The following is a 24,887-nucleotide window of genomic DNA, read 5'->3' on the forward strand; positions in this document are numbered from 1 at the left end:
CCAATGAGAAAGAGTAGATTGTTGTTGCAGAACAGTACTGTTACTAAGGTTATCCGTTTCAAAAATAACATGAGTCCACCCATTTGATGCAGCCAGTTGCATAGACTCCAACAATGCCCAGGCTTCAGCTTGTTGAACATTTACGGCTCGTCTTACTGTCCCCCTTCCCATAACATATGCTCATGTAGAGGTTCTAGTTATAATTCCAATACCAGCTAATAAGGAATTGCGATTAAAAGAAGCATCAATGTTAATCTTCAGAAATTGTAAAGGAGGTGGTTTCCAAGTAAGAGTCAAACTGATATTATTTCTAAGAGAAATTTGATGATTATCAGATGTATGACCTAAATGATGATATGCAATATAGGATCTTACTTGATGAATGACAGAGTTGTGATTGGATGTTATATTACTAAAGACAATTCTACATCTATGTTTCCAAATAAAATGCATAATGCAGGCTACTAAGTGAATAGATGTTTGAGTCTTCTGAATAAAGATATCAGCTTCCTTGTCTTGCCAGCTGTGGATCCAAGAAAGGATTATAGAATGCTGCATAAAGGAAGACAAGTGGTGGGGGGGAAATGTCTACCAAACTGTTTGAGAGAAAGGACAATGAAGTAACATGTGATCCAAATCCTCAACTTGATGCAGATTGCAAAGCAGACAGTGTTGATCAACAACATTCATGTGTTTAAAAATCCTAGCTTTGACAGGAACAGCATTATGGATAACTTTCCACATAAAAATCTGGTACTTGTATGGCATTTTCATCTTCCAGAAGGTTAACCAAAAACTATGAGATAATCCCATTGACATATCGGAATTCATATCTTTTTGACATAGCATTTTATAAGTTGAAGTAGTGATAAAAATACCAGTTGTAGTAAAACGCCACACTAATTTATCTTCTTCTTCTAGTTGAATAGGTATAGTAAGGATGGAATTCACCTGAGCTGGAGAGAAAAGCTGTCTAAAAAGTAATATGTTCCACTGACCAGAGTCCGCATCGATGAGTTCCGAAACCCATTGATAATCATGAGTATTCAAATCATCCTAGTTCTGAATTCAAGATTCCAAAGATGGAATCCAATTAGCTGTCCAAATGTTAATGTGGTTACCTTTACCAACCTGCCATTTAGCATTCTGCATAATAATTTGAATACCAAGAAAAATGCTCTGCCATATCCAACTTGAGTTAGTGTGTGTTGGTGGAGGGAAAAACCTGAGATCATTATGAGGGAAATGGTTACCTTTAAGAACTTTTTCCCATAAGGCCTCTTGATTGTGCAGCAGCTGCCAAGCCAATTTCGCCAAAAAGGCTAAATTGTAATTGGTTAAGTTTTTAAGACCTACACCACCAAGTCTTTTAAGCAAATGTAATATGTCCCAGGAAATAAAATGTTGTGAATGGTTGTTGCTGAAATTGTTCCACCAGTAGCTTCTCTGAATCTTGTCCATTTGTTGGATAGTCGAGTCTGGCAACTTAAATACTTGCATTTGGTACATTGCCATTGTACTGAGAACAACATTTACCTGAGTTGTTCTGCCTGCTTGATTAGTGATTTTACTCTGCCAACCTTGTAACCTGTTGTTCATGTTATCAATAACGCCTTGACAATTCTTTTGTCTTGATCTATGTAATAAAAGAGGTGTCGAATTGTTAGAGAGATAAGTATGGGTGAAAGGTATTATAAAATCCGAAAGCAGATAAACTTTTGAATACATCAAAGCTCCTGAGGAAAAAAAGATAACACCAAGAACACTTATCCATAAAAGTGAAGCAGGAGAACCATTAAAATAAACCCAATTCAGATAATCGTGAAAGAAACTGATAAGGATGAAAATCACATGCACCACTGCAATAAAAAGCCAACTTTGAGTATGCCAACTTGGGAACTGCCAACTGTGATTATACCTCATGAAGTGATGGGACATTACTGCAACACCAATGTGTGACAACAAGCATGAAGGATTTTAAGCTGCCATTAAAGGATAAACAAACCAATTAAAACCAGAAATTGACAGATAGAAAGAGGAAAAGGAAAAATTGAAAATTAGGGCAAAATAAATAAAGAAGAGACATATAAAAGCATCAAAATTAAACCAGAAAACAGGCTACAAATGAAAAAGACAAAGGAATTAAACTAGGGGTTGAGAGAGAAAAATCAGATCGGAACAAGAAAGATGAACAAAATCAAGGTTTGATTATGGTTGACTTTAGGGTTGACTATCGCTTGACCTTCGAAGCCTTTTTTCTAGTCATCGTTTTGTTATTTTGAATATTTCCTAGTTAAAACCACGTAACTTTCATAATTCTCTTTGGTAGCATATTTTCACTATGCATCCTCATAATCCACAAATATCATGATATTATTATAATTTATTTTTTATATAACAAAATAAATTTAATTTTCATTTCACAACATAAAGAATATCTTAACAAAAAAAAAAATCATTAAAATGTAAGGAACTTCCAAAATTTCAATAAAACATGTAAACAAATATTATTAAAATGATAAATTAATAATGATATCTTACGGTAGCTACGTAGGTTTTCATGTACACCTCATAGTGAAATGATACACCTATGTAGGTTTTCATGTACTTTACGGTAGCTAAGCAATCGATGTAATTTTTGGATTTGACACACATATTATTCAAACGATCATATCTTCCGGACTACAAAATACTTTTGGTATAACATATATCAAGCTAATCAAGATTACAAAATGATTCATATCCACCTCATCAATGCCAATATCTGTCCACAATGCAACTCTGATCCGGAATTTGCTGGTCATATTCTCCTCCATTGTCAAGTGGCAGTGGCCTCATGGAACATTCTCCTCAGAAGACTCCATACCCATTCAACCACAACCCAAAATCTTCCCAATTTACCAAACCCTCAGATGACTATCACCCAAATTCTACAATTGAAAACTCATCATTTTGTCAAAACAGCCTTCTGTTTCCTTTTCTGATCCTTGTGGATAGCTAGGAACGACTACATTTATCGACAAAGGCAACCAAATCCAGGTAACATTACCCAGATGGCTATTAGTCTGCAACAAGAATTCTCTTGGGCAGAAGAGAACCTCTCTCCAGTGCTACTTGGAATTCCAGATCTTGCAAACCCAAGAAATGGAACACAAACGACCACAACAATCTACATAGGCTGGGTCAAACCTAATTTAGATTGGATCAATATCAACACAGACGGAGCAGCGCGAGGACACCCAGGAATAGCTGGAGCAGGTTTCATTTGTAGGGATGCTTCTGCTAACACCCTAGTAGTCGTAGCACAACAACTAGGAATCACCACCGCCCTCACAACTGAATCATGGGCAATGCTGATAGCGACCAGGACGGCAAAAGAACGAAGCTGGCCAAATGTTGAATTTGAAACCGACTCGGAAAATTTGCTTCGATTCCTAACCTCGGATGCCGATCCGCCTTGGTACATATCAGGAATGATCTCTTAAACCAAACAGATAATGAGACAGATCCCCCACTGCACCGTCAAGCACAACTACAGGGAAGGCAATCAGGCAGCGGATGGATTGGCCAATCTGGCGGCAGACAACATCCAACTGGAGAACCTTACAACTTTATTTTGGGACCATACTATCCCACCATGAATTAATCAAATTATAATGGATGACTCCTTGGGTATTACCTACCCTCGTATAATTGCCGCCTAATTTTAATAATATTGCCATGCTTCAAAAAAAAAAAAAAAAGATTACAAAATGACTAAAAATGAGCTCGAAAATTCGTATAGAAATCTGAAACAAAATCTTGTTTTTCTGCATATTCTTAATCTAACCTCTGTCCAATAGTGTAACAGATGCCTTTAAATGCGAATCAAGCAATATGTGTATCCAATATGGAGAATACCTTGCAGATACCGCCAAAACGAATATATCCTTTTCAACTCTAAATTTGTGTCCTATTATTTACCCGGATATCGGATATTATTTCTAGCTTAATTGAGGGTCATTGGAATTAATTGGGGGCCATGTATTAGAGGATAAAAAAGGTCATCAGAACCTAATTTGGGTCACCCCTTATGAAAATATTTTTTAAATAGATAAAATGCCCCTAAATGATTAGTGTTAAAATTTAATTAATTAGTGATAGTCTTAATTAATTAGTGATAATCTTACTTAATTAGAGTTTAATTTTTTTTTTTCCATATTTTTTGTCTGCAATTTTTAGTCTAACTTTTTTTTTTCCCAGATAGTATGAAAAATCGTCAAGGTATTAGAAATTTTCATTGACGACCCTCAACAGTCGTTAATGTTTAGACTGTTTAAGTGACGACTCTAAACTGTCGAAGATTCATTAATGACGGAAATGTACGACAGTTTTGGGTCGTCATAAAAATGATCAATTCCCTGACGACCCTTTGGAAGGATCGTTACTGTTTTGGTTACGCATTTGACGACTTAAACAGTCGTTAATGTTTTAGAAATGTCGTTATAGACTGTCGTTAATCTCTAAAAATATTCGTTAGTGTATGCCAGTTTAGAGTCGTTATTGTTTTGATCATGATGTATATGACGACCCTAAACTGTCGTTAATGTCGGTGAAGGGTCGTTAATGAGGGTCATTACTTGAAAAAAAAATATTAATCAAGGGTAAAATAGTATATTCATCTTCCGATTTTTACACCCCTCAAAAATTTGGGGGGAAAACAAAATTCCATGGCCCCCAATTGATTTTCATGGCCCCCAATTAATTAGGATATTATTCAATCTGAAATCATGATAAAACAAATAATAATTCTTTGTATTTGTGAAAAATATTCATATTTTTTAATAAAAAGAAAATAAGGATAAATATGTTTACGGATGATTCTAATATATGCTTTTGGGATGATTTTGAAAAATAAAGGAAAATAGTAATTATACGCGGGTAAACATTTGTCTAAATGTAAACTATATAGCTGATGTTACTGTAGTACAATGGCGAAGTCATTTTGTGATGATATCAATGACCTGAGTCTGAAACTCGCCAGCACCAAATTCTTTACCGATCAAAAATAATGTAAATTAAATATGTTTACATATAAATTTCGGTTTCAAATACCTATTAATATAAAGAGGAAGGATCCATGGATGATATTATTTGGAAACTATTTTATAAGATTATAGGAAGAGGGAGGATTTATGGACAATCTTATTTGGACACTATCTTATAAGATTTTCACCAATTTTTCTTTAGAGTCCAAATGATAATAAATATGAGGTTAATATTTGATGATATATTCCTCTTATTAAACTTTAGATTCCTATAAAAAATGAGCACAATTCGAGATACCAAACCTCATAATTTACCAATTTTAATTTCGGTCTTAATTTTCAACGGTTGATTCTCAAAGTGGTAGACGAGGGTGTTATCTGATCTCGGGTTGTGCTCATCTTTTGTAGGATTATCGTGTTTCACTAGAAGAACGTACCACCAAAGTATTGGCTTCAAATCATTTGAACTCTAAAAAATGATGGTACAAACGTTGTAGATAGTGTTCAAATAAGATTGTCCATGGCTCCCCCTCTAATCTAAATTCATATATGATCAGTTATATTTTTAGATAAATAGTTTAATTATGAACACGAAATTGGGGGATAAAAAAACTAATTGGGGGATATAGATTACTTCCCCCAACCCATGGTGTGTGCTAAGGGGTGATTTTTGGGTATGAAAATACTAAAATACCCTTTGCTCAAAATAAAAATCAAAAAACAAAATCATATCCCCTATTTATCCCACTCCCTTTCAAATTAGAGTTTTCCCTACTCCCTTTCAAACTCTAAATTTTCCCCACTCCCTTTTAAATTTTTCCATTTCCCCACTCCCTTGAAAACGATTTTTTTTTATCAATCGGAAGCGATGAGGACCATGCTGGCAGTGATGAATACCATGCCGGTATTGATGAAGAACATGCCGGAAGTGATGAAGACCATGCCGGAAATGATGAAGACATGATGGAAGTGATGAAGACCAATGCCGGCATAGATGAAGACCATGCCGGTAGTGATGAAGACCATGCCAGCATAGATGAAGAGCATGCCGGTAGTGATGAAGACCATGCCAGCATAGATGAAGAGCATGCCGGTAGTGATGAAGACCATGTCGGAAATAAAAAAAAATTACATCGCCGGAAGTGATGAATATCATGCCGGAATTGATAAAGACCATGCCGGAAAAAGGTGCCGACATACTTGGTAACTAACATTCAATGCCGGAACTGAGTGCCGGCATGCTCGATAGAAATCTATCAATGCCGGTAGTCAAGTGAAAAAAATTTGAAGTTTCCTGGATACTTTTCATCATGTGCCGGCATAGAAATTTAAGCAACATACTATGCCGGCATAGGTATCGGCATGCTCGATAATTAACTGACTATGCCGGAAGTGAACTGATTAAAACCAAAAAAATTAGGTTTTGAAGATGAAAACCAGAAAATTTTGCCCGGATAGTGACAAACATTTATGAAAATTTCCAAAAAATGCCGGCATGGTTTTTTCGGTTGAATACAATGCCGACACCGAGCTATTTCAGCTGCAGCAATGGTGGATTCAAAGAAAAAAAATAATTTTCAACCTCTTAGCAACAATTCTCTCTTCACAATCGTCCTCCACTTTCACCAAAAAAAGTTTCCTCTCAAAAATTTTTTCCATCTTTCTACTCTCATCTCATTCACCCAAATACAAATACAAATAAAAATACACACTAATCATTTAACAAATACTTGAGATTTTTACTAATTATTATTAATCACTAAATCTGATTAGTGAGGAGTAGATTATGATATTCGTCACTAAATCCATATAATGGATTAAGATAATCCATAACCGGAAAATTTCGAATATTCTTTTTTTCCTTTCATATGTTTGAGGTAATGCCATAGACATGTTCCAAGCCAATCTAAAAGTTGATTCTAAATTGCGCTTATTGATTGATTATTTTAAAAACAAGGATTAACTAATTGATAGTACATACTAGAATTTTCAAAATAAAAAACGAAGATTTGTGTATTTTGTTAACAAAACTAGTCAAATAAAACCAAGGTGACCAAACATGTGGTACAAAAAAATCCAGCCATATTATTTTTAATAAATGAAAACCATTTAATTAAAAAGTGACACAAAAACTCAAGGTCAAATAATAATGTGCAAATTTAGTTTTTATTACTTTAAAAAAGCCGAACATATCCTTTTTACCTTGTCTTCTTCTTCTTCTTCTCTCCTTTCTTTTTTCTATTTATGCGGCTCCCCACCACCATTAACACAAGCAGCAACAAATATCTCTCCATGAACACCATCGCAACACCTCCGTCACCACCAACAACAACACCTCCGTCACCACCAGCAGCAACACCTTCGTCTCCTCCACGAAACCTTCGTCTCTTTTTCTTCTATTTCTATTCAGATCTATCACCAACAGTAGCTCCGCCACCATCAAACCAACCGATGTGTCCAGATCCGCCACCAACAGAACCTCCGTCTCCTCCATTAACACCATCATCACCTCATTCTCCTCCATTAACACCATCATCACCTTCTTCTTCTCCGTCTACAGATTTTCCATCAACAACACCGCCTCCTCTTATTTTTGTTTTTCCCACCAGTACATCAGATCCGCCACCAACACTACTTCTACCTCCTCCTTTTATCATCTAAAACCACCACCAATACCTTCAAATCGGCCACCAACAACACCTCATCTACAATCAACACCAGTACCTGCAGATCCGCTCCCAACATCACCTCCGCCTCCTCGTTCAATCCTCTACAATCACCACCAGCACCTTATGATGTTTTCATCACCAGCAAATGATGATACATCTTCAAAGTCGAAATCAATATTGTATTGGAAAATGACATATTTATGATGAAACCAAAATTGGTTTCATCAAATTCTGACAGTTTTGGTTGGTGAAAACAGTAAACTAATGATGAAACCAAATTTGGTTTCATCATAAACTTGCCTATTTTCTGTCATGAAACCAAAGATTTTAATGATGAAAATTAAGTTTATGATGAAACCAAATTTTGGTTTACCTAATTTTTGTCTAGTTTATTCGGTTTGACTTGGAAGACGGCATGTTTGGTTTCATCATTGAAGTTATGTTGGTGAAATGACAATATGTGGTTTCGATTGTATGTAAAATGGTGGTTTTGATTATATGTGTGTATGAATTGGGAGAATGTGTATAGCAGGGTCTGGTACTGGTACTCCAGGTATTGATGAAGAAGTTTTGTTGGTAGTGGTGGCCTTAAATGAAGTTATGGAAGTGATAAAGAATGGATTAACTGAGTAAGGGTGGTGCTAATGCAATGAGAGTTGTAGTTGATCTTCAGGTGTTGCATAAAGGACTGGTATGGGTTACAATTAAAGAGGTGTATGTCTGCATTGTTAAAAGTGTAATGAATTGGCTGAAGTTGATGAAACCTAATTAGGTTTCATCGTATTTTTTTCATTTGTTGAATATTAATATCTGTGAAGTCAATTTTTGATGGTGGGATACAGGTGGATTATTTTTTGTTGAAACTGGTTGTAGTTGAGGGGGTAATGGTAGTGGTGGTTGTGGTGCTGGTGGTTGTGGCAGCGATGGGGGTGGTGCAGTTGACGGTGGTGGTAGGTTTCATCTTATTGTGGATTGTTTTTTGTTGAAAGTAGTCTTAGTTAAGGAGGTAATGGTAGTGGTGGTTGTGGTGATTATGGTTGTGGTGGCGATGGGGCGGTGCAGTTGACGGTGGTGGAAGGTTTCATCTTATTGTGTTTCATTTTTTCTTCTTCTTCTTTCTCCTTTCTTTTATGATGAAACCAAAATTTGGTTTCATCTTATTTTGGTGAAACCAATTTTTGGTTTCATCATTTTTCTGGTGGTGGCGCGGTGGTGGTCGGTGGAGCCGGCGAAGGTGGTCGGTGGCGGCGGCGGCGACGGGCGATGGTGGTGTTCCTGGTGGTGGGTTGTTGTTCGTGGTGATAATATAATAAAATTTAAAGGTTGGGTTGATTTTTGTTTTTGTTGGGGTGATTTAAATAATAAAAGGATAATGTAGACAGTTTATGTTAAATGGGGTTTTTGTGAACATTTTGTTTTGGTGGAGTTTTTGTGCATGGATGTGACACCTTTAGGGTTATAACTCGCGGACCGTTTTGTTAATTTAATATGGGTTACCATATTCAAACTAAGTTTTCCTTATCCAATTGATATACAGTAATTAACTTATGTGCACGAGAAGTGCAAGGTGTTGGAGGGATTGACATTTACATTTGCCACGTATATAATGAGAAAGCGAGAACGAAGCTGTCACTTTGGCCGGTGAGAGAAAAGTCAGTCTAGGCTTGAAGTATAAAATTGTTTGGCTACTTAATTTATTTTATTAGAGAATGTTTAATTGAATTCTTTGCATTTCAAGATGGGAAAGTATTTGTCCAAACCCTAGATGGTTAACAATTTCCAAACAAATTATTGATAATTACTTATTTTTAAAGTAAATGAAGTTTTTTTTCCCCTCAAAAATCCATTAATTATAGAAACTAGTTATCTAGGCAAAGCACATGTGCCTCCCGAGTGTTTTCTTAAAATAAAACATTTAGGATATAGGTTCATTATGTTGCTTCTTCAATAGGTTTTAAGACACAATTTATCATAGTTGTTTCAAGATACATTTCGACATAGTTGTTTAGTCATGGTAAAAACATGTTTTACAGGATTACAAGATAAGATTTAAACTTTTAAAGTAGTAATAAGCCGACTCAATTGTCGATGATTGAGTTTTTAGAAATTTTTATGGATTGCTTCCATCATATCTTCAGTCGTATTGCTAAACTTTCGTCGTTTGTTGCTATATTGCAAGTTAAAATCTTCATTTGGTACGACTATTTCGCAATTGTTATTGTTTCAAGTGGTTGTTACAAGATAAATTTCTAACTTTTAAAGTAGCATAATAAGTCGAAGAAGTTGTCGATGATTGAGTTATTCGAAAGATTTTCAAGTTGTTTCCATTTCATCATCAGTGGTGTTGCTAAAATTTTCTCCTCCATTTCTGGATTGCAAGTTTTTTTTCTTCATCCGGTGCGGATATTTTGAATTTGTTAATATTTCCAGACATCTTCCTTCTTCAATGGTGTTTACCCTGCATATGAAGGCGTTGGTTCCATCAATTTTTCCTTCTTCACATGTCACCATGACAATTACACTTATAATTGTTAGTCCTGATTAAAATTTAAATATATCATGATTGTTCAACGATCATTAGTTACTATATCTTGTAGCTGTATTTGGTGAGATTTTATTTTTAGGTATATGTTTTTGGGACATCTAAACGGTAGATGGTTATAATTCCCTAACTTATTATTTAGTTACTTACTTTGGGCGTATTATTTTTATGACATACTGGAAATTTTTAGTTCGGGCGTTGTGCCGTGCAGGCAGAAACTTCTTGATATGTCACTCATAACATAATGATCGAGTTGTAAAGATTCACTCCTCACCCGAAAAATGCTAGTCGATTTTTCTTTCCAAGCATGTTTTGCAAGTATGATGCCTTAAAAGTAGCTTCCACAACGTTCCAATCTTTCTTTGTTATGAGAAGAGTACAAGGACGTAAAGGTTAATGTTGATGCATCTTTGATGCATCACTGGCTTACGAGTCCTAACCAGGCATAGAGCATTCTTTGAACTTGCACATAGGTCATTGCAAGCCTATTCATAACTACCTTATTTTGCTTTGGCATTGCTGAAAGCATGCACTAGTCTTGCCACTGCCAAGGGTGCATCAGGTAGGCTCATGTTGTACTTGCCTTGCGTAATTCATGTGATACACTTGGTTTATGCAAGCTCCTCTAACTTGGACACCATTTGGCTTCCGTCTTTGGCAATGACCAATTCGCAATTTGCGCATGCCTACATCAAATGGCTTGATGTGATATATGAGCATTCGAGGAATGAACTGCAACAACCTCATCAAGTGTGGTAACGAACATGTCTTATTTCGCATTGCCGAGCCTAGATGATATAAGTTACCAAAATATTGCAATCACCTCCCAAATAGATGATATGAGCGACAAAGTGACCATTAATGATGTAACTCACTGTGGATGCCTACGTACCCTCCTTGGAAGCTCGAAGGGATCAAGCACAAACCGTAGTTCATCCACGCCGGGAGTTAGCAACTAAAGCCAACTTTGTGCAAAGCCTAGCCATATAGGCCAAGGGGATTTCTTAAGTGATACACAAAAGTATTCGTTATTTTATAGTGTGAGGAAGCTCACTAGAAGTATTCTTGTAATACTCACTGAAAAGGAGAGTACCCTAATTAGGTGAAACCTCTTACCTGTGTTTTATTTACAGATTTCTTTGGGATCAAAAAGTGTCTACTAGTACCGTTGGTGGGAAACTAGATTGTATTGTTTATTTAGTTTTCGATTATTGATTTATTTGATTGACGGTGTGTTGAACCTTGATATATCTAGTTTGTTTATTCTGTGATCCTTCTCTTTTGATATAAAGTCACTCGAAATAGTTCAAGGATTGGTGACTTCAGATCTGATCTTTCTATACCTGAAAATAGGATATAGTCATCCATTGTTAACAGACTCCATTCTGTGCATGATCGAAGTAGAATCAAGTTGTTTTTGACGATACTCTGAAGAGTGAAGATTTTAAGACTAAAATATTTTCGTATTGGTAGTCTGATGTTTGTGACTACTTTATGCAAACTTGATTGACCGAGATCCGACAAGTCATTTATCTTGATAGACCTTTTATAACTTGTTGTATAGATCGATAATCTATCTTTTGGTATTTCTCTTTGATATCTACTTTGATAGTTTTTGAACTAAGATTTGATTATTTAGGTTATCTTGATCTTAGTTGATCTAACCGATACAAAGGAATTTATATTAATAAAAGGGAAAAACCTTTGTAACTCAACATATCTCTGATTTAATTCTTAAGATTGATTAGAGCGGTTACTGAAACAAATTAGTCCTTTACTGTTTCTCAAAAAGCGGGGGTCTAACAACCACACCCAATATTTCGCTTAGCAATCTGTATGAACTAACTTCAATATACTTTCAAGAGAATCAACTAGACAGTCAGATTCAATCTTAATAAAAGTATATCCAAGAGTTATATCTTTATTTCTCAATCCAATCTGCAATCAAACAAACAGGAATTTGCAAGCCCGATTGAATATAAGAAATAACTTGGACGGTATCAAAAACCAATATCCAAGTGTCAATCAATTTAATCAACAACCAAAGGTTGGATTCACAATTGATTGAACTTAAGCACAACCTGTGACATTTCAATTATATAGAAAATATAATGCGGAAAAGAAATAACACAGACACCAGAAATTTTGTTAACGAGGAAACCGCAAATGCAGAAAAACCCCGGGATTTAGAGGAAGATACATCACATCTTTTCTAATCGGAAGGGATTGTGATTTAGCTTGTGGAACTGAATTTACTGTTGGGTAAGAAGCAATTGGTATAGTGGACTCTTTAGAACATCCTCGAATAGAGAGTTTACTCAAAAGATGTTCAATTTCCAAGGCATCCTTTTTAAGTTTCGCCTCGAGTAATGTTTGTGAGGAGCAGAATTCGGCGTTTTCCTCGTTAAGAGCCTTTAATTTAGAGTCACGATTTTTTATTATACCGATAAGAGCATTGACGTTGTGTTTTAACCGATTGATTCTATCATCCTGGATTCTAACAAGATTTAGAATCATTTCACTTTCTTTGGATGCTTCCCTTTCTTCAACAGAGTCAGACTCGTTCGAAAGGTAATCGGGATAACACTTATCAGTGCAATCCTGTTTCGTTGGGACACAATGTTCATCTAAATTCGAGATAAACGAATCTTTCTCTTTAATAGATTTCATAGAAACATAAATTTTATTTCTGATGATGTGTTTATCTGAGATAACACTTCTGTCCATAGAGTCAGATCGCTACAAACACATACTTATGAGATCTTAAATATGTTTGCCTGCTCCGATACCAATTGAAAAAGCGGGGGGTCTAACAACGAAACCCAATATTTCGCTTAGCAATCTGTATGGACTAACTCCAATATACTTTCAAGAGAATCAACTAGACAGTCAGTCTCAATCTTAATAAAAGTATATCCAAGAGTTATACTTATATTTCTCAATCCAATATGCAATCAAACAAATAGGAATTTGCGAGACCGATTGAACATAAGAAATAACTTGGACGGTATCAAAAACCAATATCCAAGTGTCAATCAATTTAATCAACAACCAAAGGTTGGATTCACAATTGATTGAACTTACGCACAACCTGTGATATTTCAATTATATTGAAAATATAATGCGGAAAAGAAATAACACAGACACCAGAAATTTTGTTAACGAGGAAACCGCAAATGCAGAAAAACCCCGGGACCTAGTCCAGATTTGAACACCACACTGTATTAAGCCGCTACAGACACTAGCCTACTCCAAGTTAACTTCGGACTAGAATGTATTTCAGCCCTAACCAATCTGACACTGATCAAGGTATAGTCGTGTTCCTTACGCCTCTAGAACCACGCCGGGTTCTGCGCACTTCATTCCCTTAGCTGATCTCACCCACAACTAAGAGTTGCTACGACCCAAAGTCGAAGACTTGGTAAACCAATCTGTCTCACATAGAAAAGTCTATTTAATAGATAAATTTGTATCCCACAGATATACCTATGAGTTTTGTTTCGTCTGTTGATAAATCAAGGTGAACAGGAACCAATTGATATACCAGACTTATATTCCCGGAGAACAGTCTAGAAATATCAATCACCTCACAATAATCTTAATCGTATGGTAGCGAAACAAGATATTGTGGAATCACAAACGATGAGACGAAAATGTTTGTGACTACTTTTTATCCTGCCTATCAGAGATTAAATCTCGAGCAAATCTTAGAGAAGATAGTACTCAACAAGATAGAAAACTTCAAGATCAGAATACGCAACTACAAAGAAAATAGTTGGGTCTGGCTTCACAATCCCAATCAAGTCTTCAAGTTTTTAACCTACTGGGTTTTGGAAAAACCTAAGGTTAAAGGAGAATCGACTCTAGTCACAACTAGTATCACACATGAGGTGTGTGGATTAGGTTTCCCAGTTTCTAGAGTTTTCCCTTATATAGTCTTCAAATCAGGGTTTCCAATAAATGTTATGTTGGTAACAAAGCATTCAATATTCACCGTTAGATGAAAACCTGATTAGACTCAAGCTAACATCTTTCAACCGTTAGATCGAACTTAGATTGTTACACACAAATGAAAAGTGACTTCATTTAGATATGAGTCACCTTACCTAAACGTGTACACCTTGTTGGCTCAACAATAGTTAACCGAAGTTAGCCATATGAACACTTTCATATCAACCTTATTCATCTTAACCATAACTAGTTCAAACGACTCAAATGAAACTAGTGTTCTAGATTTGTTCAATTGTTTATATTCTCATAGAAGTATACAAGATACAATTGAAGAAAAATCGATTTTGATTCACTCGAATCAATTTATGAACATTATAGCCACGGTTTGCAAAAGATTGCATTCCTTATTACATAAATGTATTAGTTCATGAACAAATCGATTTTAGAACATAACCTACTCAAGTATGCAATTAGCATACAAGTACGCATACTGTGCTATATCCAATCATGGTTAATTGTTCTAAACTCCCATTTCAATCATTGAAACATTCTTGGAAGACGACAATAGCTGTCTCACACAAACTATTAGCTTCAAAGCAATTTTCAAGTGATCGAATGATCAATACGAAACATTCTGAGTCTGCATCAAATGAATGTTTCACACAAATCATGTAAGATGTTACCAGGCGATTTTCACATGATCATCTTTTGACTTTCGTAAAGAATATAAGATGAGCTTGGTTAAAGCGAAAGTTTACCAACACATATTTCGAGAGATATGTAAGCGAGTTGAACTCAGCTCGAAATATCAAATGTGTATAATTGAAGTCTATATAGCTATACGACTTTTGTCTCAAATAGGAGATAGAGTAAATAGACTTTTGAGTGATATGTGAGTTCAAGTCTCCACATACATTTTGTTGATGAAGTACCAGAAGCTCCCCTTAGTAGTTCTTCGTCTTCAATCGATGAGCGCCGTGAAGTCTAATGCTCAACTACACTTTCTATCCTAATCCGAGACTTAGCTATAAGTAGACTAGAAATCAAGACTTATAGTTTTGGCAACTAAACTTGACAAACAAGCTTGAGATAGCAACGCTTGCGAGTTCGACCGAGCAGTGCTCTAACAGTTTCGGAATACGATCCAAAGGTATTGAGTGCTAGAAAACTTCACGACAAATGAAGCGACTTAAGATAGTAGACTCTATCTTATGATTCACATGCACATACCAGATTGGTAGTAGGCGCGGGGATATCGAAGGAACTGAGTAATTTGGAGTTAGTTTACTTGGTCTAAACTATACAAAGTTTGTTTTAGTTTTTGTATAACGACTTAATTCTTAGAGTATTCAAACTGGACTAGGTCTCGGGATTTTTTGCATTTGCAGTTTCTTCATTAACAAAACTGTTGCGTATGTATGCTTTTACTATTTTCGCATTAAAGTTTTTTAATTGTATGCTTGAAGGTCATTGGATTCGAAAGATTGGTTGTGTACTTGGTACCCTCATCTTTTCACGATCCCTGAACAACCCCCTTCGTAGTACCAAGAAATATTCGAGTTTGGTTTTCTTAAGCAGAATGATGAGAAATTTTTGAAGTAATTAACCTTAAGAGTGGAGGCTTACAGTGGATGTGGGTTTTTTACTTGTCTTCATGCCATTTCTTTTAGCAAGGCTTTATTTATTTTATCAATTTATTAGAGCATGGTTTTTGGACTCGTACGAGTTATGTCACAAATCTGAGTTTGAGTCGGATCGCGTAGCCGAATCTTTTTCCTAAAACTTGGGTAAGTCAACATCAGTGAACGATTTATGACAAAATTCAAACACAATTTTTCAAAATCTAGATTTCAAAAATGAAATTTGAATGGTTTGACCTTAACCTCATCTAATATACTAGTACAATCGTTGTCATGGTGGGAGGGACGACCGAAGTAGAATATGAAAATGGGGTTTGCCGGCGATTACTTTCTCCCCGTTTCAGAAAAGAGTGATACTTTCGTCTTGTTTTAGAAAAACTGATACTTTCACTCAGTTTCAGAAAAAGTGATACTCTCGCTCAGTTTCAGAAAAAGTGATACTCTAGCCCCGTTTCAGAAAAAATTTACTTTCGCTCTGTTTCAGAAAAAGTGATACTTTCGTGTCGTTTCGGAAAAAGTGATACTCTCACCCCGTTTCAGAAAAAGTGATACTTTCACCCCGTTTCGGAAAAGTGATACTTTCGCCCTGTTTCAGAAAAGGTGAAATATGGCGAAAGTATCACTTTTCTCAAAACGGAACAAAAGTATCACTTTTTCTGAAACGGAGCGAAAGTTTCACTTTTCCTGAAACGGAATGTGAAAGTATCACTTTTTCTGAAACGTAAAATTAGTATAAACCAAAATATGGTTGCACGATGTGTTATGCATCCTTTGTGGTGGTTTGCATATTGGCTATGCATTCACTTTTCGAGAATTGTGCCTAATGTGAAAGTATCACTTTTCTTGAAATGGCGGGAGTACATCGTTTTATTAGTCGCAACGGAAAATTAGTTGGGCCGACCGACCGGAGGGCCCGAAGGGAGGAAGTCCCTTTTATGACCACTTTTTTGTCAAATGGACCCTAACAATTTGATAAAAAGATTACAAATATTTCAGTGTGCAATTTCAATATGGTCTGTTAGATCACATAAATTAAAAACACGGGATTGATGGGAGCCGTTCATTTAAGAAGAGATTTCCGTGTGTAGATTCAATATCGTTCGTTGGATAAGATAATTTTAAAACATGGATTTGATGGTAGACGTTCATCTATAAAGGATTTCGTACAATATATAAGAAATTATGAGGGTTTATATTAAATTAACTAAATTTGTAAGGACCTAAAGTCAAAATATATATATATAAATTTCACTCAGAAAAAATTCATTTCTCCCGATTCTTCCTCCTTCGATATAAGTTTAGAGTGTTACTGCGGTGATTTGGGAAGATCTGTTAACAATTTGCATCTAGGATTTGAGAATCTAGTGCTATGAGAGATCGAAGAAAAAAGAAGAATAAATGAAGATATTTCTAAATCTGTTGTAAAGAAGAAGTTGATGATTAAATTAAGAATTTTACAAAGTTAGGGTTCGAGAAAAAATTGAGGATTTTCACGATTTGGAGTTTGTTGTTGGAGTTTGATTCAACCTAACCTTCAATCTTCTTCAACTTCAGTCCAATCTCTGTTCACAAAGTTACTCAATCATCGACGGAGGTCGAATTGATGTTTGAGATAACAGTGTTAAATTGGGAGTTTTAATTTTTCTTCTCCAGGTAAAACTAATTAAACTATTAATTTCAGTTCTTTGTTGGGGATAACATGTTTAGATCATTCCTTTCAATTTGGGTCTTATTAGATTCAGTCCAAATACGATCACTTATACCTCTTTGAATTTTGATTTTGCAATCAACTTGATTCACAAGAAGAAAACTGCAATTTAGTATTAATACACATGATAGGTTTTTATTTGGGATTCCTCTTGTTTGTAATTAGTGAATTCAAACGAAAAAGAAAATCTGAAAGCTCCATTGTTACTAGTGATAGATATGGCACTCTCAGTTCCACATTACTTTGGAATTCTTTATTTATTTACTTAAGACAAGTTTGCAGGTTTCAAGTTTGATTGTTGAACTTTAGGGTAATCAAATGATTTGAGTCTCTGAGTCTGATTTTAGATTTGAATTTTTACTGGAAATAGTTGAGTAGATCCAGGGAACAATTTCTGACAGTGTAATTTGTTATATGCAATCTAATTATATTTCTGATTTATTTGCTTCTGCAAGTGCTCATGTATCATAGCATCTACATATATTTGTTACTTGACTAAATGAGATCTTATTGTAGGTGAATGTCATTTTGATGTCACTAGAAGAAGTGTTTCATTTTCTTCGATCGGCCCTCCCAATCGTGGCAGCGGTGTTCTAGTTTATACATAAACCAAAATATGGCTACATAAAGTATTATGTATCCTTTGTGGTGGTTTGCATAATGGATATACATTTAATTTTCTAAAATTGTGCCTAAAATGATAAATACCTCCGAATTTTTCGTAAAAATTCTAAATTTGATATTATTGTTTGTACTCGTTGCGTAGATTTTTTTATAACCTTTCCAGTGAGATAAATTTTGTAAACTTCCAAGGCACAGATTTTTAGATATGTTATATTAAAGTTTGCTTTCTAATTATACCCCTAAAAAAATAAGATAATAAGGTGTTATAGTAATTGGACTAAAAGGGCGGGATAATTGTTTTAAGTGAAAAAGACTAACCATGGACACCAAATCCAATCTTTTTGTGTCAATTGATGACTTAGATTTTACAAAGTGGCCATATAAGGTCCTCCTTCGCTTCGCTTGGTCGCCCCAACAAGCATCTCTTACCACTATTCCGTTTTACCAATTGTTAATATCAATACAGTTTATTTTACATATGTAAGGTTACTATTACATTTAACTTACGAATTTGAAAGATTTAAAAAACATCTAATAAATATTCCAAATATTAAAACATTATTTACACAGACACATGACATAATAAGAAATTTTAATTGCCTCCTATGAATTTTTGATTCACGATTTAACATACAAATCTATTCTTAAAAGTGATAAACGAATCACGATTTGAAAACCTTGGAGCCTAGGACTCTTATGATTGTCGGTTTATAGATCGACTCCCACAAATTTCAAGTACAAGTTTTCCTTAGTATGATCCTACCAAAAAGCTACGTTAAGAGTATCCATTTTCTTTTCTATAGATTTTGGTATGAAAAAGCACGACACCTGATATGTTATTATTGAGTCTGCCACAGAATTGATCATCTCAACTTTCCCTATTGTTGAGAAAAGTTTACTCTTCAGTTTGGTCTAGATTTTAACTTGCTGGATTTGAATAGGTTTCAAACTTAAAAGGATAAGGCTTAGGATTATGTTTTAATAGTGAGGGTAACTTAGTATTTATGCCTAGTTTAGACACCCTTATCTCTTTAGTCTAGGTAAGATTCAAAATCCACAGGCCCAAAAAAAACCATAGGCCCAAAATTAGTCGGAAAAAAACTCAATTTTGGGAGTAGAGACTACTCAAAAAATACAAACTAATTCAACTACTATTCACCACTGTTCCAAAGTGAAAAGAATAGATTGTTCGACACTGTATTCAATGTTAGAGCATTGCTCGGTTGAACCCACAAGTTTTGTTATCTCAAGCTTGTTGTCAATATTAGGTGATCAAAACTATATCTTGATTTCTAGTCTACTAAGTCAAGTGTCGGACTAGGTTAGGATTTGTAGTGGAGTATCAGACATCAACCTTAAATACTGAAGATCGACGAAGACATTTGAAGAACTTCTGTATCAGGTATATGAAGACTGAACCAATATATTGCCATTCTATCTTATGAGACTCTATCATATGACTTTTAGTAGATTTCCAAAGAAGAAGTTTCGAGTCAAGCTTGTCTTGTGAAAAATCTCGAAATATGATTCTAAGCAAAGATGTTCAAAGGTCCTTAACCATGCAAATGATTTTATCATTTGAGAATGTTCCAAACATCATAAGAGAGACATATTGAACAACTGATATTTCTACTCGGGGTAGGTTGGAAAACCAGTTTTCAAAACATAGATATTAGAGTTTCAGAAATACAGGAAGGTTGGCGAACCAGTTCGCAAAACGCAAGTTAAGTTGGGAACAGTTCTCGAACCTTGTTAGCAAATCGTGATGAACTAAATTTTCAAAGTTGGATTAATAGGCTAGCATTTGGTAAATCCAGTTCACGAACCATTGTCAATTGAGTACGGTAGTCTTGTAGGGTTGGAGAACCACGTTCACGAACCATAGGACGCTGACTCGTGAACAAAGTGTTCTTGTTTGATTGATGTGATGAGGTCTGCTATTCCTCGGCCAGAGATAGAAACATGTCGAGCGGATACACCGTCTTCTTCTTCTGGTATTATTCACGCAAATGCAGAACTGCGTTGCTTTATGGATAGTATGGCTTGAGGTATTTTGCATTCCAAGGGTGCCTTAAGATATTTCCTTTTAAATTTCGCAGGTAGTACGATCCCTTCCCTGCGATATCATGTATTATAAATGGCCCTCCCCATGTTGGTGCTAACTTACCCCATTTCTTTTCTCGTTGATATTGCGGTATAGTCTGTAGCACATGTTGTCCTTCTACAAAATTCCTAAGATTAACCTTTTTATTGTATTCCCTTGCTAATCTACGTTGAAAGTTATCCATTCTTTGCAACACTGTTTCCTTTCTCTCTTCTAGATCATTGAGCCTCTCTAACATCATATCCGCTGTGAGGTTCTTTTCCCATGCTTCGGTCTTTGTCGTGCGTATGATTATCTCCGTTTGGATGACCGCTTCGGCTCCATAGGTGAGAAGGAAAGGATATTCACCAGTTGTTGATCATCTTGTGGTTCGGTATGACCACAAGCTATTGTGTAGTTTCTCACATCATCGGCCTTTATGTTCATCCAGCATTTTCTTTAGAATGAGGGTGATGGTCTTATTTGTGGCTTCGGCCTGTCCGTTGCTCTGGCGGTAGATGGGAGTGGACTTGTTCTTCCTGTTCTTGAACGTATCGAAGAGCATGTCAATGTTCTTTCCTTGCAGCTGCTTGCCATTGTCGGAAACAATTTCTGCGGGAATGCCAAACCTACAAATAATATTCTGGAAGATAAAAGTGAATACGTCTACATCTCTGATTCTGGATGGAGCTTTGGATTCCACCCATTTGCTGAAGTAATTTGTGGCTACTATCAAGAATCGCCTTTTTCCTGTCCCTTCGACAAATGGTCCGACGATGTCGATTCCCCACTTTGCAAAGGGCCAGGGGATTCCTACTGAATTTAACTCTGTGGCTGGAGCATGAATTCTCTTGGCGAACCGCTGACATTCTTCGCATCTTCTGAACATCCTGGCAGCGTCTTGTATCGTCTGTGGCCAGTAATATCCCTGCATTTTGGATTTATCGGCCAATGACCTCATCCCACTATGATTTCCTGCATCTCCATAATGAATGTCCTTCAGGATGCGATGACCCTCCTCTCTGGATAGACAACGTAATAGGGGTCCGAGGAATGATTTCTTGTACAAGATTCCGCCAAGAAGCTCGTATCTTCCTGCCTTTGATTGCACCTTTCGGGCTTGCTTCAAGTCAGCGGGCGGATCTCCTTCTTCGAGGAAGAGGTGGATTTCGGTCCTCCAATCTTCTTCGTTGCTAAAGTCTTCGTCTTCATTAGCTCTTGATAGGATATCATCTTCGGCAAAGTCTTTGGCGATATCTTCCCCTGCATCGTCTTCGGCAATATCCTCCTCGACATCGTCTTCATGGTGCTGGTATACTCTTGCCATTTTGATGGCTTTGACATTCTCGTCTATCAGCATTTTCGATATGTAAGCTAGGGCATCGGCATGTCTATTCTCCTTCCTTCACAGATGTCAGAACTTAATGTTGGGCATTTGTGATGCTAGAGTTTGGACCAAAGCCACGTATGCTAAGAGAGTCTCGTCATAGGTGTTATATTCCATCTCTATTTGTCGGATGACCAGTTGTGAGTCGCTTGTTAGGCGCACGTCTGTTATTCCCAACTTTATTATCAATCGAAGAGCATGTACTACCGCCTCATATTCGACAATGTTGTTGGTATGCCTTCGAATTCCATCCTCAGTGCATATACCATCCTATCACCGGTGGGTGTTGTGATAACGATCCATATGCCTGCACCTTCCTTGTTCCTGGATCCGCCGACGAAGACTTCCCATCTTCGTTGGATGAAACGTTCGAGCATATCCATCGGGTCCTTGCCATCTTCGCCTACCCCCGGTGTGCCCTTCACTTGTTCTCCATTACCTAGAGATAGGTCTGCTAAGAAATCCGCCAAGACTTGTGATTTTTGGGCGGTTTGGATCTCGTGTATGATGTTAAATTGCTCTAGCTGCGTATTCCACTTTGTTATTCTTCCCACTTTTCCTGCGTTTTTGAGAACAGACTCCAGCGGGGCTTTGCTTGGGACACAAACATAGTAAGTCAAGAAGTAGTTTCTCAGCTTCTGCGTCGCCCATACTAATGCCAATATAAGTTGCTTGATCTTGGTGTAGTTTCTTTCTGCCGTATTGAGAGTTTTGATGACGTAATATATCGGCTGCTCCACCTTTTTGTTTGTCCTAACCAGTACAACACTGATTGCATCTTCGGTTGTAGCTATATATAGTGCCAACACCTCATCGGGTTCAGATTTTGGAGGATCGGGATCGTTGCCAAGTATTCTTTGATCTTCTGGAAAGCTTCTTCACACTCAGCAGTCCATGCAAACTTGTTCTCTTTCTTAAGTATGTTTAAGAAGTGTTTGCATTTGTTCGATGATCTAGCGATGAATCACCCAAGTGCCTTTATGGATCCGTTGAGTTTTTGGACTTCCTTCAAATTCTTTGGGGATGGCATCTTCTACAATTGCCTGGATTTTAGCGGGATCGACTTCGATGCCCCTCTTCGTTACTAAATATCCGAGGAACTTTCCTGATGTGACACCGAAGGTGCACTTTTCCAGGTTGACTTTCATGTTGTATTTCCTCATTGCACTGAAGATATCTCTCAAGTCCTGAAGGTGATCCTTGCGCGGCTTGCTTTTGACGAGCATATCATCAACATAGACCTCCAAGGTTTTCCTAATCCATGGCTTGAAGATTGCATCAACCATCCTCTGGTATGTTGCCCCTGCATTCCTCAGTCCGAAGGGCATGCGAGTATAGCAGTAGAGTCCGTGTGGAGTGAAGAATGTTGTGTGTTGTTGATCTTCTTCTTCCAGGGCTATCTGATTGTAACCAGAGTATCCATCCATGAATGATAGTTCTCCGTGTCCTTCTACGACGTCCAATAATTGATCGATGCTTGGGAGCGGGTAGCTATCCTTCGGGCACGCTATGTTGAGATTAGTGAAGTAAATGCATATCCTTACCCCACTGTTCTTTTTTGGTACGATGACCATGTTCTAGATCCACGTGGGATACCTAAGAATCCTACTTCCATAAGTTTGTTAAGTTCTTTCTCAACTGCTCGATGATATTCTGGTGCTACCTTGCGCAATTTCTGCCTGAAGGGGTTTGTGTCTGACTTTATCCGAAGTTCGTATTGTATGATCTTGGGATCGATTCCTATCATATCTCCTAGATTCCATGCGAAAATGTGTGCATACTCCTTGAGTAGTTTGACCAGGGCTTTTTCCGATATTTATCCATCAGAGTCCCTATCTTGATCATATTAAGATCTTCTTTTGTTCCTATGTTGATCTCCTTGGTGGGTTATACTGGTGTGAATGTAGGCTTCGGTTCCCCAAGGAGGGGAACGTTCTTTAATTGCTATTTGGTGGACTTTTCAGTCTCCTTTGCCCTTGAGACGCCTGCTTCGGTAGTTAGAACGATGCTACTCTTCGTTAGGTTTTTCCCTTAAATTTCTTCAAGATACTGGTCTATTACTTTGTCTTTGGACGTTGTTTTGTTTTTGCCCCTTCGGGCTATGCGTTACTCTTCTTGTTCACTGTTGAGTTGATTTTGCAGAGCTTGGCATTCGTGTTGTAACTTGATCGCCTTTGATTTCCATTTCCCCTTCGGGTGTTGCAAATCTAAGGTATTGGTGGTACGTCGCAGCTACTTCTTTGAGTTTGTGCACCTATCTTCGTCTGATGGTGGCGTTGTAGGGGGATGGTGCATCTACCACGCTGAGTCTGGTGCTGACTTTTATCGGTCCATCTTTGACTTCCAAGACAATATCCCCTAGGGGCTTCGTGGCCGCCCATTGAACCCATAAATAGTGTAGTAAGAGGACATCAACTGCTCATCATTTAATTTCATTCGCTTAAAGGTATCATAGAACAGGACGTTGACTGAACTCCATCCATCGATCAAGATCTTCTTTATAGTCCATCCTGAGACAAGTAGCGTGAGCACCAGAGGATCGTTATGGTCTTCCACGTCTTCTTCAACATCATCGGCAGAGAAAGTCAGTGGTAAATTCATCCCATCTTCGTGTCCATCTACTTCTTGTCCATCGATCTTGTATAATTCACAATAGTACTCGAATTGTTTTCTCAATCTCTTTCCTATTTGATCAGTTATTGATTGTTTAATCGTTCTCAGGTAAGTGGACTTGCTTGCTTCGATGGGTCCTTTCTTCGGGTTCTGGCTTTTGAACATATTGCTTGAGATCTCCAGCGTCAATAAGCTTTTGGATCATTATCTTGAGATTCTTGCACTTCTCTGTTTGGTGACCGTTAAAGCAGTGGTACTCGCAATAGTACCTTGATTTCTCATATCTTGGTGGTTGCTTTCCCTTGGACCATGGCCACTTGAGATTGGTTCGGTCCTTGATCTCCCTTAAGATGCGAACATAACTGGTGTTAAGCTTCGTGTAGACCTGATCTTCGAACTTCTGATCGTTGCGACGATGATCATCTCTTCGTCCTATTTTATCTTCGTTGAAGCGTTCGGTCTAATTGGTCCTCTTTGACCTGTTGGCTTGCTTCACTGAGTTTGTACGATGAGATTTCTGCATCTGCGCCGTAGGGTTGTCTCGCTGGATTTCCCCCAGCCTGGCATGCTTTTCGATGATCACCCAGAGATCTCCTTCGGTTGTGGGGTTACTTCCATGAATCTCCACGAACAATGGTCTCAT

At 37.0% G+C, this 24,887-nt stretch overlaps 1 long non-coding RNA gene across 1 annotated transcript; it reads left to right on the top strand.

The window, feature by feature from the left end:
• The first annotated feature begins 17,110 nt into the window (after positions 1 to 17,110).
• LOC113293321 lies at positions 17,111 to 18,392 on the top strand. Its single transcript, XR_003332216.1, has 2 exons — positions 17,111 to 17,482; positions 18,054 to 18,392. It is a non-coding gene; the product is annotated as an uncharacterized LOC113293321 (long non-coding RNA).
• Positions 18,393 to 24,887: the final 6,495 nt, after the last annotated feature.

This window comes from Papaver somniferum, chromosome 7 (assembly GCF_003573695.1).
Source record: "Papaver somniferum cultivar HN1 chromosome 7, ASM357369v1, whole genome shotgun sequence".
Taxonomy (NCBI): domain Eukaryota; kingdom Viridiplantae; phylum Streptophyta; class Magnoliopsida; order Ranunculales; family Papaveraceae; genus Papaver; species Papaver somniferum.